Source organism: Falco punctatus (assembly GCF_963210335.1).
Source record: "Falco punctatus genome assembly, chromosome: 6".
Taxonomy (NCBI): Eukaryota; Metazoa; Chordata; class Aves; order Falconiformes; family Falconidae; genus Falco; species Falco punctatus.
In genome coordinates, this window is record NC_137585.1 from 79,241,469 (window position 1) to 79,255,294 (window position 13,826).

Consider the following 13,826-nt stretch of genomic DNA (forward strand, 5'->3'; position numbering starts at 1 on the left):
TCCTGCCACACCAGGCTGTGTTTTGGCGTAAATGCGTTGTGGGCTGGAGGTCGTTCGAGGCCCTGTGCTCTTCAAGCCAATGGGTCTCTTTAGCACAAACACTGCATTTTCTGGTCATCAATAAAATGCCTACAGTATGTGGGCACTGAACAAGTGGGTGAGGATAAAACCAAAAATTTTGTAGGTCTCAGTGACGGAAGAAAAAGGTAGATCTATGGCATAAGAATTAACGACACACTGGACATACTCAGAAGACATACTTCAAGAAATGTTGACCTTTTTTTTTTTTTTTTTTACCACATTTGCTCAAAAAATGACCACAATTGACCAAATGTGGACAACTGACCAAGAAAAGGAGACCAATGAGAAGGTAACCATGGGTTTCAGTTTCTTTTGGATATGGGTCAGGCAGATAACATAAAATAAATACTACATAGTACATGTTTTACTGTGATAAACGTGTTTTAATATAGACAACATAAAAGCAAAAATGTGTCTCATTGCCTGACTTTACCATCAATTTTTTGTGCTTTGGGGTGACTGCAATATTGCCCTCTTCCTTTAAAGCTAAGATGACTTATGATCACTAATGCATATATTTCTAAACAGAACTGAAGTACGTATCAAATCTAGTTACACATGAAATCTAAAAATCCCATGTAGTACCTTGGCCATGAGGGTAGGGTTTGTAGGAACTTTCTATTGTCAAAGAATGTGCAAGCAAACACAATTGTTCAAAAAAGCCTTTGAATAAAAATGCTATAGATAATGCTTTAAATTTTTAAATAGTTTGGGTGGTGGTTTTTTTCTGTGATAGATCTATTCTTTTTGATGTTAGTGATAACATACATTCCATCGATCTGTCTCCCCAATGACTTGCTGAAGTTTGGTGGTATAGCTATTAAAATTTTGCTTAAGTTCATCCACCTTATTTCTCCTGCACTGAGTTATCCCTTCACATATTATCCCTTGTTGAGAGGCACGGGGGGGCAAAAAACCACTGTGTGTGTGAAGAATATTTTCCACTGGTCTTGAAAAAGCAATTAAGGAATGTTCCATTTATTCTTCCAAAGCCAATGTTTACTTTTTTGAATACTTTTGATTATTTTTCCCTCTTAACTCATAGTATTTTTCAAGTTTTACTTCTTGCTTTTAAAGTAATTCAACGCCTGCTTGTGTTAGGTATTTATCACTTGCTATGAGTGCTAGATTATACATGAGATTGAGACAAATCACTGGAAAACAGAGAGGAAAATTCAGGATCTTTACAATATCTTTCACATTTTTACCTACAACATCTATTTTTTGGAAGGAAAACTTACAGGAAAAATACAGCTATGAAACTATATTATCGTTTTTAAAGTTAACGTATTATGAACCAATTTTTACTGAAATCAGTTATATAGTCATGAATAATTTTTTAGAATAGTCAAAGGAAAATTAGTGCAATCTTTGTTGTGTTTTTATTGTATATTTAATAGTCCTCTAGTAGGCCATAAAACTCCAAATCTCTTACAGTAAAATGTTCTAAAACTCAAAATACATACAAATAATTTCATTTTACATTGGTTATTATGAATACACAACCCCTCACTCTTGCTATGTAATATTTAGAGACATTTTTGCATGCTGTATTCAGATTTATACAAAGTGAGCATATTTATCATATTGCAAAAAAAAAAATCCCATTGCTTTATTTATTATTTATTTAATTCCAGTTAATCATCACTGGAACTATTTTAAAGATTCACTGAGTGAAAATGAATGTCCACTGTAATTTAGGCAATGAACATTTGCATTTTAATTTATATTTATGTAGGGCTGAGTAACTGTTCTATAAAATCTTTTTTGTACAGCTGTATTACAATAGAAAATATTAGAAAGCTTTAGCGACAGGCTGTGTATGGTACATATTTCTTAGAAATTATGATTATTAAGAAAAAAACCCCAAACATAAAATGCATACATAAGAAACCTTTAGTATTATAAGCATTGTAATAACTAAATTCTGGAAATTCAAAGTCTCAAACAGTTCTGTAACTCATCCTATTCAAAACTAATACAGCACAATGCAATTTTTACAGTGCCCTTTGTGCTAGTATCCTGGAGCACTTTAAAATGAATAAAGTTAAAATTAGCAATGTAGCACTCAATTTCCTAAAGGAGTTACTTTAGAAAAACTAAGTAAAATCAATGCCTTAAATGTTTGGATTTAAAACCCTGCCAATTGAAGCTCTTTCTATTTCAAGCAGCAAAGTATTCTAAATCTCCTGAACAAAATGTCTGAAGGCTCTATAGGTTTAGGATATCAAAAAACTATTTAAGAATTATAAAACCATCATCTATCAATCTCTGAGTGCATACTGATAGGCATGGAAAGTAAATGTAATGGCTAGGCAAAGCTACACAGCAGCCTCTGCATCAAATAAGAAGCTAGTTGATGTGCATTTCTGTAATACATTTCACCTGAAGATCTCAAAGGGGTCCCTCTGTTCATTCCAGCAGAACAATATAAAACACTTACAAAATAGAACTGTGAACTGCAGTAATATGCTGGGAAAAAAAAAAAAAAAAGTTTTGTATGAGCAGCAGGAGAGGTGCCACCTTCCAATAGGCTAGGAGGTAAATTGCACATCAGGTGGCATCACTGGTGTAACAGGTCTCCTTGTAAATTATTTTATTGAACTGCAGCTCTGCAATTGATTACTGCAGGTCCTGCATTTACATATGCAACCATCATTAGCAGGAAACAGAGTTTTGTAGGATCTCAGCAACTACAAGTGTAGCAGCAGAGCATGGAAGCAACGACTGTGTTCTCTCTTCTGTCTTGCAAAAACACATAAAATGTGTACTCCCTAGATGGAAAAGAGGAAATCCACAATTGTGTGAGATACTGATGAGCAAGCAGAACTCTTGCTATTTCTGCTAACCAGCTTGATAATATCAAAAGAAACAAATAAACTTGTTTTCAAACTCTGGATGAAATTGGAGAATCATCTTTCGAATTACAGAAAAATAGAATTAATTTCGATAGTATTTGGGAGACTCAAAACAAGAATGTAGGTCACATACACATGACAGGAACTTATGAGCAGCGCGTGGTGCTCAGGATGAGGAATCTGGTCATGGGTGAGTCCTGGAAGCAGGGCTGTGGGTATTAGTCTTGATCAACCACTGGCAGGCAAGAAAGCAAAGATCTGCAGTGGGTGTCAACTAGCACAATTCATTCAGTCACCTGTGTTGTACGGCAACACGGGAGCAAGATGCAGGGTGCGGACTCACCTCCAACTTCTATTTGTGGCTATACTCCACCTCGTTTATATAACCACTTTTGAGTTTCCTTGCCCTTTTCTTCCCCATTGCTACAATCCACTCTATAACAAACTACTAACCTCCTTCCTTGTCTAGCTATCTCTAATTTCCTTGTGCCCCAGCAAGCTAATCATTCACCACCAGGGCAGCCGAATCCAAGGGACCTACTTTGAGCAGAAGGTTGAACTAGATGACTCCTGAAGCTCCCTTCCAACCTACATGGTTTTGTCGTTCTATAATTAATGCTAAGTTGGGTCACCTTTTTCTTTATATGATTTCCGCTTTAATTTAGTCTTGTGATTGAGGCCAAGGTGCTGCTTAGTTATCATTTAAAAGTCTTGCTGTCATTGCCCTCCATTTCTTTAAATAATCTGTTTCTGAACTCAGTGAGTAAATGAATGCTATTTGTATAAACCTGCAGTTTTGTGAGTGTATCCACATCTTTCTGCCTCTCTACTGATACCTGCACTGATTTTGTCCATGATAATATGAACTGCCAGGAAGACATTTGTGCCGGCTCTGCATCCGTCAGTGGCTAAGAAGGATGCAGCTATTTTGAGCAGCACTGTTTTCTGAAACCACTGAGACTGGAATTGGTCTGGGAATCTCTGTAGTTTGTAAAACCTTTCTCTGTTTCCTTCCAGAGAAGAAGGAAGATGCTGCTTCCAGTGGGGAGCTTCTCCAACATGACACCCTGCTCTACTGCTACTTTTTTTTTTCTTTTAAATATCTTTTATAATCTGACAAAGACCATCTATTGACATAAAAGGACAGGTTTTGTATGGCAGGAAACACTGTATAGGCACCAATTACAGAAATAAACTGTGTTGTGGATGTGATCTTAAATACATATTTCTGGTTTCATAAACAGCCTTCCTTCATTTGTTGAGTGATGAAAGACCACTAAGATCTCATCAGTCCGAAAAGGGAGATGTGAAACCCTTTGCTGATGGATCTTTGCCAAGGGAGGTGGCAGGAGGGCATGGGAAGGGAAAGAAGTGAGACAAAGACATTCCAGGTGTGGAGACAGGAGTTGTCTTTGTGTGTGTCAGAACATGTCAGGTTACAGGAGGAATGACGAAATACATTGGTGTTGGGAAAGTTACAGATCCAGAAATTACCACCTACAGATGGTTAGTGTAACAAGAGACTGCTGATGAACGCTTGGGTTGGTGAAGTTCATAGCAGTCTTGCCACTTGCTGCTGTGTGACTCAAGATTTCCATACATTTCTGTGATACAAGAAGGTGTTTGAAACTTGATTTCTTTTGTCATAATCTGAATGACCAGAAGAGAACACAATGAAATAACTAGCAGAAAAGTAGCTGCCTGCATAGAAGGAAAAAGATTTTAAAGTGAGGCATTTATTGGATGGCACAACCAGAAATGAGCAGAGGGAAACTACAATACCCTTCCTCCCTACCTTCCTTGTGCAGCTGGACTCTACAGGAGGGTGGCTTGGAGAATGAAGTAGCAAGCATAGTCAAAGCTCTGTTACAAACTGAGTCCCTAATGAATATCTAGTTCCTTATTACCAGCCTTGCCTCTCCACGGGTGTTTTGGTGTTGTGGGTTTCTTAAAAATTTCTGTGTCAGGTTAAAGTAACACAAAAGTTAGCTTTCTGCTACGTCTAGCAGAAGCAAACATATTAGCTCAACAAGAAAGTAAACACGGGCACTTTAAATCATTAATTCCAACTAGGGATTCCAAATCTTGCTTAAACTTTTTTTAGTTTTTTTCCTAGTCTGTGTATCTGTAGTGTGACATCTTTACAATGCAAACCCTCTGTCACCTGTTCCATATGATTAGTGTTTGAGATGATTTTCAGTGTCAGGTTGTGCAGGTTTTGGCTCACAAGAAGAGGCTATTTAAACTTCTCCATATAGTCAATGATGCAGATTACTCATAGGAAAAAAGGACTGAGAGATGGAAAAAGTTAGTAATATTTCCAGGCAAGTGGGCTTTCAAAACTGATGTGTTTGCTGCCAAGACTTTTTTGACGCTGTCATAAGATACTTTCTTCCTGATTCTTGGGTTTTCTTTGTTGATTATTGCTCTTTTGCATAGTTTATCCCTTCTTCGGAACCATTCAAAAAATAGCCATCATGTTTGCATGGTATGGTTGGACACGTGTGCTCCCCCCTTGGAAGGGGTGCCCATATTCTGTCCCCTTGTCCAGAATGTCCAGATAATGCAGTCTGAAAATAAAGTTCCTATTTAAGTGAAAAATTCAGTCATTGTCACTGTTAACTTTGATGGGATTTAAGACATGCTTAATATTAAGTGTACGCTTTATATTTTCCAGAGTGGGGAAGTCAAGGAAGAAAATGAAGAAAACATTTTCAAATTCTAAATGCCATACACTTTAAACAACTGTTTTTCAAGAAACAAGGACTGGATAATTAATTCTTTGTTGAGGTTTTGTGTGCTTGCTAGGAATGAAGAGATTGAAAAACAGTGGTAGAAAACTATGAAGTACTTGGCAGATGCTTTTTAAATGATAATAATAGATACAGTAAGTGTAAGATGGTATATTGCGCAGAGACGTTTACTGAACTACCAGGTACTCATTTGGCTATAGGCAAACACAGATCAATGGCAACTGACTGAAAATGAGTAGGGGTAATTTTTTATTTTTTTTTCCTTACCAATTCTTCTAAAATAAGTCTCTTTAAATTTGTGACACAGTCGGTCATGTGCATCATATTATGGCAGGTTACATCACATGATTTTATGTAGCCTGCTGGTAACGTCACTTTGCATTATACATTTAAAGAAATATCACTTCTTTTCAGGAAGAGTAGAAGACAGTAATCAACTGACAAGTATTCTCCCGCTACCCATGAGAAGAAGCCAAGTATCAGATCTAATACTTTCCACCCCTAACAAATAATTTTCTGTAAATGCTTGTGCATGACAGAATGCTAGCAGATAGTGGGTATTTCACAGCTGGTGACTCTCTTATTGTTTAACTGTGATGTCTGCATCTTATCACTCTGTGCAAATTATTTAGCAACTGCCATATTATTTATAGGTATGAATTGCACAAATTAATCTCATAAATAATTCATTTTTTTGCTGTGAATTAACATTCTGCCACAGTTAAAAATCTATTTTTCTGAAAGAGTATCAATTGCTATGGGCACATTGTGCTTGGTTTTTCAAGGCAATGGTTTTTGAAAAACATAGGTTTCAGTGAAAAGAATGAGAAGGGTTTTTTTTCTTGAACTTTATGCGCACTCGGCAGAAGCTTTCAGCTTGTGAAAAGTGCCACCGTGGTCTTTAATAAGAATTATGTCGTGTTCAGGCATTTACAGGAAGAGGAAAAACATTGGATCTCATCCTAACAGTATGGCAGTCTGTCATGACGTGACAGTAGTTTGTAAACAAAAAACTAACTTACATGAATAATGATCCATTTTCATAACTGAAACCAGGAAATAATAACATTCTTTTTCTTCCCACAGTAAGACATAAGAATGTCATTGTGGACCTAACAGAAAGACAGTCGCAAGTTTGTTTGCTAGTAGACTCCTAGGGAGCTGAACACAAAAATCCAATAAATAATTAGCTCTCCTGTGACAGGCTTCTGAATTACTGTGATACATTAATTGGACAAAATTAGCATGAATTAAGGCAAATAAGTATAACATGTAATTTATTACTTACTAAGCACGGTGCTGCAGTGGAAGCCTCAGATTTCCCTTAAGATTGCTTTAACAGCCATAATGCATTCCTTAATTTACTCTGTGGAAAATCAATTTTTTCAGAGTTCATTAAGCACCAATATGTTACAATGCAAGTCCCTAGAGCATAGAACCACAATACGTTATGCAAATTCATACCAGCGTGTTACCAATATGTAAATAGCAATAATACTATTGTCAGCTTCCTATTGATAGCCATGCTGAAAAGGATAATACTTAAAACTTCTTTAACTCTTCTGGCTTGTTTCTGATATTAATCAGTACTCCTTTTAAATGTCATTTCTTAGGAGAGCTGTTATTTTAAAAAATCTTTTTTCCTTTATGGTTCATTAATGAGTGTTCTGAAGTCTCTGTTTGCAAAGAAGTGGCACATAAAGCTTTCTCACACATTCATAAGCATCAGCCTTTTCACAATGAAAACTCAATATTTCCTGTAGATACACAAATGGGTGACGCTGACTGATCGTTATGGATACATCATACAATAAATGAAAGGGAAGGCACTCTGAAACTGCAAGCCCTATGCATAAATTTACTTAAGCCTTTTTTTTTTTTCCTCTTTCTTTGAACAAAAATATAAAAATAAACAGGTGCATTGCATGAATTCCAGCTGCTGTGGCTTATCCAGCAGGTAGCTGAACACCACACAGCCTCTTCCCGCCCCCACCCCAGCCCCTCCAAGCGCGGTATCATATGGTGTGGAATGTCCCTTTGGCCAGTGGGTCCAGCTGTCCTGGCTGTGCCCCCTCCCAGCTCCTTGTGCCCCCCCAGCCCCTTGCTGCTGGGGCAGGATGAGGAGCTGAAAAGGCCTTGACTTAGTATAAAGACTGCGTAGCAACAACTAAACCATCAACGTGTTATCAACATTATTCTCATCCGAAATTCAAAACACAGCACTGTACCAGCTACTAGAAGGAAAATTAACTCTGTCTCAGCCTAAACGGGGACATCAGCCAATCAGATGTGAGCCAGCATTAGGAGAATGAGCTCCCAGACTGTTCGATATTCACCTAATCATATGACAGACTCCAAAGCTATCACAGTAACTGCCTCCGGAGCTCTTTGGGGAGACAGATGTCACCAGTGGAAGGATGATTTCCACATCTTGGCACTCTGCAATTGTCAAACCGAGGGAGGGAGAAGGAGAGGAGGATTCTGCTAGTGAGGAAGCGTCCTTTGTGGAAAGAGGAGGAGCCACGTCTCACTCCTGTCATTCTCCCTTTTATCAGATTTGTTTTCAACAGAAACATTTCTGACTAAATCACACCCTGAGAAGCCAGGAACAGCATCACCCTGAACTATAAACGCCTGCATTTAAGTCCACAATTTGGCCCTGCTCTGTAACTGTCATTAAAGGCAGCAGGTCAGAAGAGTTGGCTTGGAGGGTTTGGACCTGTGACAGCAGGGTTTGGTTTTTTTATATAATATCTATAACTGCTTTATTGTTCCTTTGAGTTATGGTGAGACTGGCAGAAGAGCAAGGCATTTGGTCATTATCTTTTTAGCCTCAAATGAAACAGTAATTGATAAGACTATGGGACTTTATTGCAGAACTTAGCCCACAAAAGAACATTTGTTGGAAGATTTGTTTTAGTTGTTGTTGCTTAAGTTTAATGAAGCATAAAACACTTAATTTGTTAGGGCATCTTTGTGTATGCAAACAGAAAAGTCCATGTACAGTGAGGCTTTTTTAGCATTTTGTTAACCATCATGTTTGTAGCGTTTCTTCCTATAAATACAGGGAATAATGTGCTAGAGATAAGTAATATTGTGTAATAAATACCCACTAACGCCCAGTGGTAAAATATATTCAGGACTTTACTCAGTCCAGCACTTCCTAGCCTTGCAACTATAACCAAAATGGTGACTGATGGTCTCCAAGCTCCTGTCTGCTGAAAAGCACGATCAAAGTTTTCAGAAGACAAATAAAGCAAAATCAATGCATCCTAAATGTTTCTAGAGTATGTGTACTCTGGAATCATTTTTACAATAAATATATATTTGAACCTAAGCGTATGTTACAGATGAACTCAGTCTGCGTATTCTGATTCACTGCAGACAAATCTCACCCCTTGACACCCTCAACCATTCAGCGTATTACAGTGCTTGTAGTTGGTGCTATACTTGTGTGTCCGTGGAGACTGAATCCCTCTGGGACTGCATCAGGTGCCTGGAGACTGACTCTCTAAAAACAGAAGGCATATGGAGTAATTTGAAAATATTTACCTTTTGTTTATGTCAATGGCAATTTTAAACAGGGAGCAGGCAGCAACATCTGGCTCTATCTGTGCAGGGTCTGCATACAACAGACATTTTAAAATTGTGTTTTCAAATTGTCTGTGATCATTTCCAATAGTATCATATATATTTTGGTAAAAAAATACTTTTCAAATAACTTTACACACCGGAGTGAGCATTTTAAAAGTCAGATTAGTGGGTTTGTATTTTCTATGGGCCGTTAAATAGCATGCTTAAAAGCAGTCCCTCGGAGACCCTTAAAGAATCTGGAATGCGTATGAAAGGTGAAAAAGCTGTAGAAATTCTATTATCTGTGTTGCCCATGTAAACTGAGTAGTCTAGAACACATGCAGACAAGTTTTGTGGTCCATATATGCCACGTGTATATTTAAATGTCACTTTTCAACTGAGATGGTGTACAATATTGTAAGGCAGTGCGGAAAAAAAAGCAAGCTTGGTGAAGTAAAATCTGTGGTTTAAAAGAACAGAAGAAACCGATAGTTTTTTCTAATCTGAATAAATATGAGGATTTTGTTGGGTTTGTTTTTTTCTCAACAAGAAACTGCTCAATACACCAGGCATGTTTGGTTACAGCTAGTGTGAGAAAGAGCAGCAGCTGCAGCGTTTGCTGGTTCTGAGTCAGACCAAGTTGCAGTGACAGAAGTGGGAGAGTTTAAACCTCCGAGGGCTTTTCTTGCCTTGGTGCTGCATCCAGCACTCGTTTCAAGCCTCCCAGAGGCCTGCCCTGGCTCACTACCGTGTGCTGCGGGGTGGAGCGGTAATGTTTGTGACATCTTCTGATCGGGTTTGGAAATTCGTTGTCTTAACGCATTGCATAGGGGCAGTAGTGGCTCAAAAATAATGTGTGTCAAGGATTATTACTGCTGTACTGACTATGAAGCTGTGCTAAGTCTTCCACATTTTACTTACAATGCCACTATTGGTGCTGAAAATTTTTCTGTCAAAACCAACTCTCAGATGTCACAGCATTTTCCTATTCTGTCCATTCTTCTTCATTACCTCGGCATTCTTGTCTGGAGTTGAGAGTGAAGTATTTTTGTTGCCTTCCCGTTGTGTATCCATTGAAAATAATAACAAGAAAATACTGTACTGATAGCATACTGCAATTTTATGTAATCATATACACTTTGAATACTTTTAGTTTGACTGCTGAGAATTTATAATGCCATCCAATTAATTTTTCAGAAGAATTTGTGCAAAATTCTGGACATTAACATATCAGGTGTTGTTTTTCATCATCCTTTTCTACTCAAAATATTAAAAGAAAGTCAGTTTGGCTAATTTTCTATTCATATACATTTTCTTCTGTCATCTTCCACCTTACAGAATGTTTAAAGCTACAAGAATGGTCATTAATGGGGTAAAAGGAAGCTTCCAAGGTGTTTCTATATCTTAAAAAATGCTACAAATAGCTAGGGAGTGGACTCCACCTATATATTCACAGGTGGACTCCAGCTATCTCTATCTATCCACAGACCTCAAAGTTAAATTCTCTATTCTGTATTGTTTATTAGCTTCAAGATTATTGCCTTTTTGGCTGCACAGTGGCCTAGCCTGGAAAGAAAAGTTAGAGAGCATCTTCTCACCAGCCTCTTACGCTCTTGCAGTTAGCTCTAGTTCGATGGTAGGGCATTCTTGTTTGGTATGGCATTTTGGGGATCGAATCTAGCTAAGCTGAGGAGAAGCTGGCACGCAGGTATCTCCTCTCCAAGTCGTCTGGTCACTAAGATATTTTACAAAAAGTTTGTGCCTAGTTATGCATCAGGCCTTAGAAGACAGCTCTGGGGATGAAGGCAGAGCCACACCTGAGCCTTGGCGAGGGGCTGAAGTTCAGGTAGCCCTGTTCCTGGCCAGCTCTAGCCAACCCTGGGCTTCTTTGATCTCTCTTCAAAGTAGCTTCACTCTGTCTTGATTGTAGAGCATGTTGGTGCCAGGGTCACACATTCTGGATCTGCTGGCTGGGGTCAGAGGTCTGCTTTTTGTAGCACTTCAAGTAAGTGGTGCAGTCTTACCGTTAAGTCACTGCCATCTGGATGAATCTAGATCTTACTGGTTGCATAGCAGCCGTGTCAAGAAACTACCAAAATACCAAAATACTTGCTTTTCACATAATATTCATTTGTCACTTCTCTTGTCAAACCTAGATATTTCATAACTGGCTACACTGATAGGGAATTTGACAGAACTGTGCCAGAATTTATTCAGTGTATGGCTTCTTGTGGAAATCAAAAGAGGAGTATGGGGTGAAACACCTGTATTGTCTGTAGAAGGTCTGATTCTTTGCTCCCTGTTGGAATTACAGGTCATTATTTTCCTGCTTTCTTTTAGCATTGAGAGAATAGTGACACATCCCTGAATTTATCCTTTAACTTTCAGTCGCGTTCTTTCCAAATGTACCAATTCCCTTCTGGTCTTTGTTGTTACTAAAATTGCTACAATATGTCCACCCATATGTGTGCCTTATGGTCCCTCACTTAACCTGCATCTCTTAAAATGGCTTACTAATGTATGTTTGTGTTAAGAGATAAATGTTGCCTCCATTCTTCTCAACAAAGTCAAAACCAGTGAGGGATAAGCCAAACAATTCAGATGCAACTGAACAGTGGGGGAAGTTGGCTACCCACGGGTATGGCAGGGTAATTATCTGTCTGCCCACAACCTGTCCACAGCTGGAAATTCAGTTAATTTTATTTACTATTCCAAGGAGAAATTGAAACCCCTAGAACAGAAGAATCTCATAAACCTCTCCAAATAATTAAAGTTAAGACCCTGCTTCAAAGTCCTCTGCCTTTATTATGCGGTATATTGTTCTGCATCTAATTCAGCAGGTCACGAGCATTTACATTTGCAAGAGAAATAACCCAAGTCCGAAGGCATCAGTCCAGTGGACCTCACCTCTCTGTGAAACCTGCCTTTTCCTTTAAGAACTCCATCTAAAGAAATTTCAGTAGTGTTAAATAAGTGGGATAAAAAGATCTAAAAAATCTCGTGTTGATGGTTGTGTTTAGGGGAGTGTTTACCTGCTATATTGTTTTGAGAGGGAAAGTATTTTTTTCTTTTTTTACTCTGAGAATATTTCAGGTGCCTCAATGTAGATGTCAGGTGCCATTTACTCTAAGGTATTCTGCTTCACTTCACAAGGCTGTGAGTTTTCTGCGGGTCCTGTCTCATATCTTTGCCCTTTGTACATGTACCAGGTATTCTAACGCATTGTCAGTATTTGGGATACTAAAGTTGCCTTTACTGTTTTGTTTGTTATCTCTGTTTTCTACCTCAAAGGCATGCTGGGAGGATGCATGGGATGAGTTAAGCAAATTGAAAGGATCTTCCTTGTATTACTTTGTCATCCTAGTACATGTACGTGCCATGCTGTAATATTCTCTAAGCTCCCTTTGACTCCATCCTCCAATATTTTCTCATTTTCCTTAGGTCTATGTAATTCTGCCTCTATTCAGCTACTGTCATTAGCATATATTTGGTGATTTTACCTGTTCTGCTGATGAATTCAGCTTTCATGCCACATTTGACCACTGTTATGGAATTTTTTTGGCTTGGCAAAGCACTACCATCTCTGCATTTAAAGTAAGATACCTACCAGAAACCTCTATGTGGAGAACCAGATGGAAGCTGTTTCTGCACAAGCCTAACACCTGAACTTTGTGTATTTACATCTCTGCAAAAATCAAGACTATTTTGATTTGCAGATGATTTATAAGTTTAAGGAAGAAAACAAGATGCAAAACATTGTATAATCAGATCCAAACATATTCTAAATCTGTAAAACACACACCTGTGTTTCAATTTTGTTGTTAAACTTTTAAGCATTGCAAGGACTTTGTTTCTGAACAAATTTTATTCTGTCACTTGCTCTCGCCTTTGCCCAGTCTTACTTTGGCATCCATCGTTCCTAACCAATATTCCCCTTTGCCTGCCCGCCCTGCCCTGCCCGGAGGCTGATAGGCAGATGGTGATGGGTTCTAAGGAGGTAGGAAGAATGTTATCTGTTCAACACTATCAATCCATTTAGTCTTTTGTTTTTCAGATCTGGTTCCCCTTGTCTCTAATCATTGCCTTTGAGTATTTTATTTTTTTTTTTCTGAGGACTGCTTGTGCTCCTATTCCTTCTCTCAGATTGTAAACATATTTGAGCAAGGGTTTTGGGTTTTGGTGTTCTGTACTCCATCTCCCCTTTTTAGGTACAACTCTAATATAGAAAATATCTGCAAGGCTGCCAACGAGGTTTGCAAGTTCTGAATCTCAGCTGCTTTCGTTCCCTTTTTTTAAAATGGAGCATTTCTGTTCCAAATAGAGTATCATTACAGAAGTCACTTTAATGCTTCATAAAGCGCAAATCCTCTTTGCCTTCTCTGCATGGTTTCCAATATCAAACACTTCCTTTCTTGTATTTTTGTTCCCAGAAGATCTTTAAGAACGAGACCTGTCTGGATCCCACATGAATTTCATTTTTCAACACCCAGAGTTGGTTAATAATCTGGTCAAGCCTTTCATTTGTGGCTACTGTTTATTTGCTCCCACATATTCTATACAT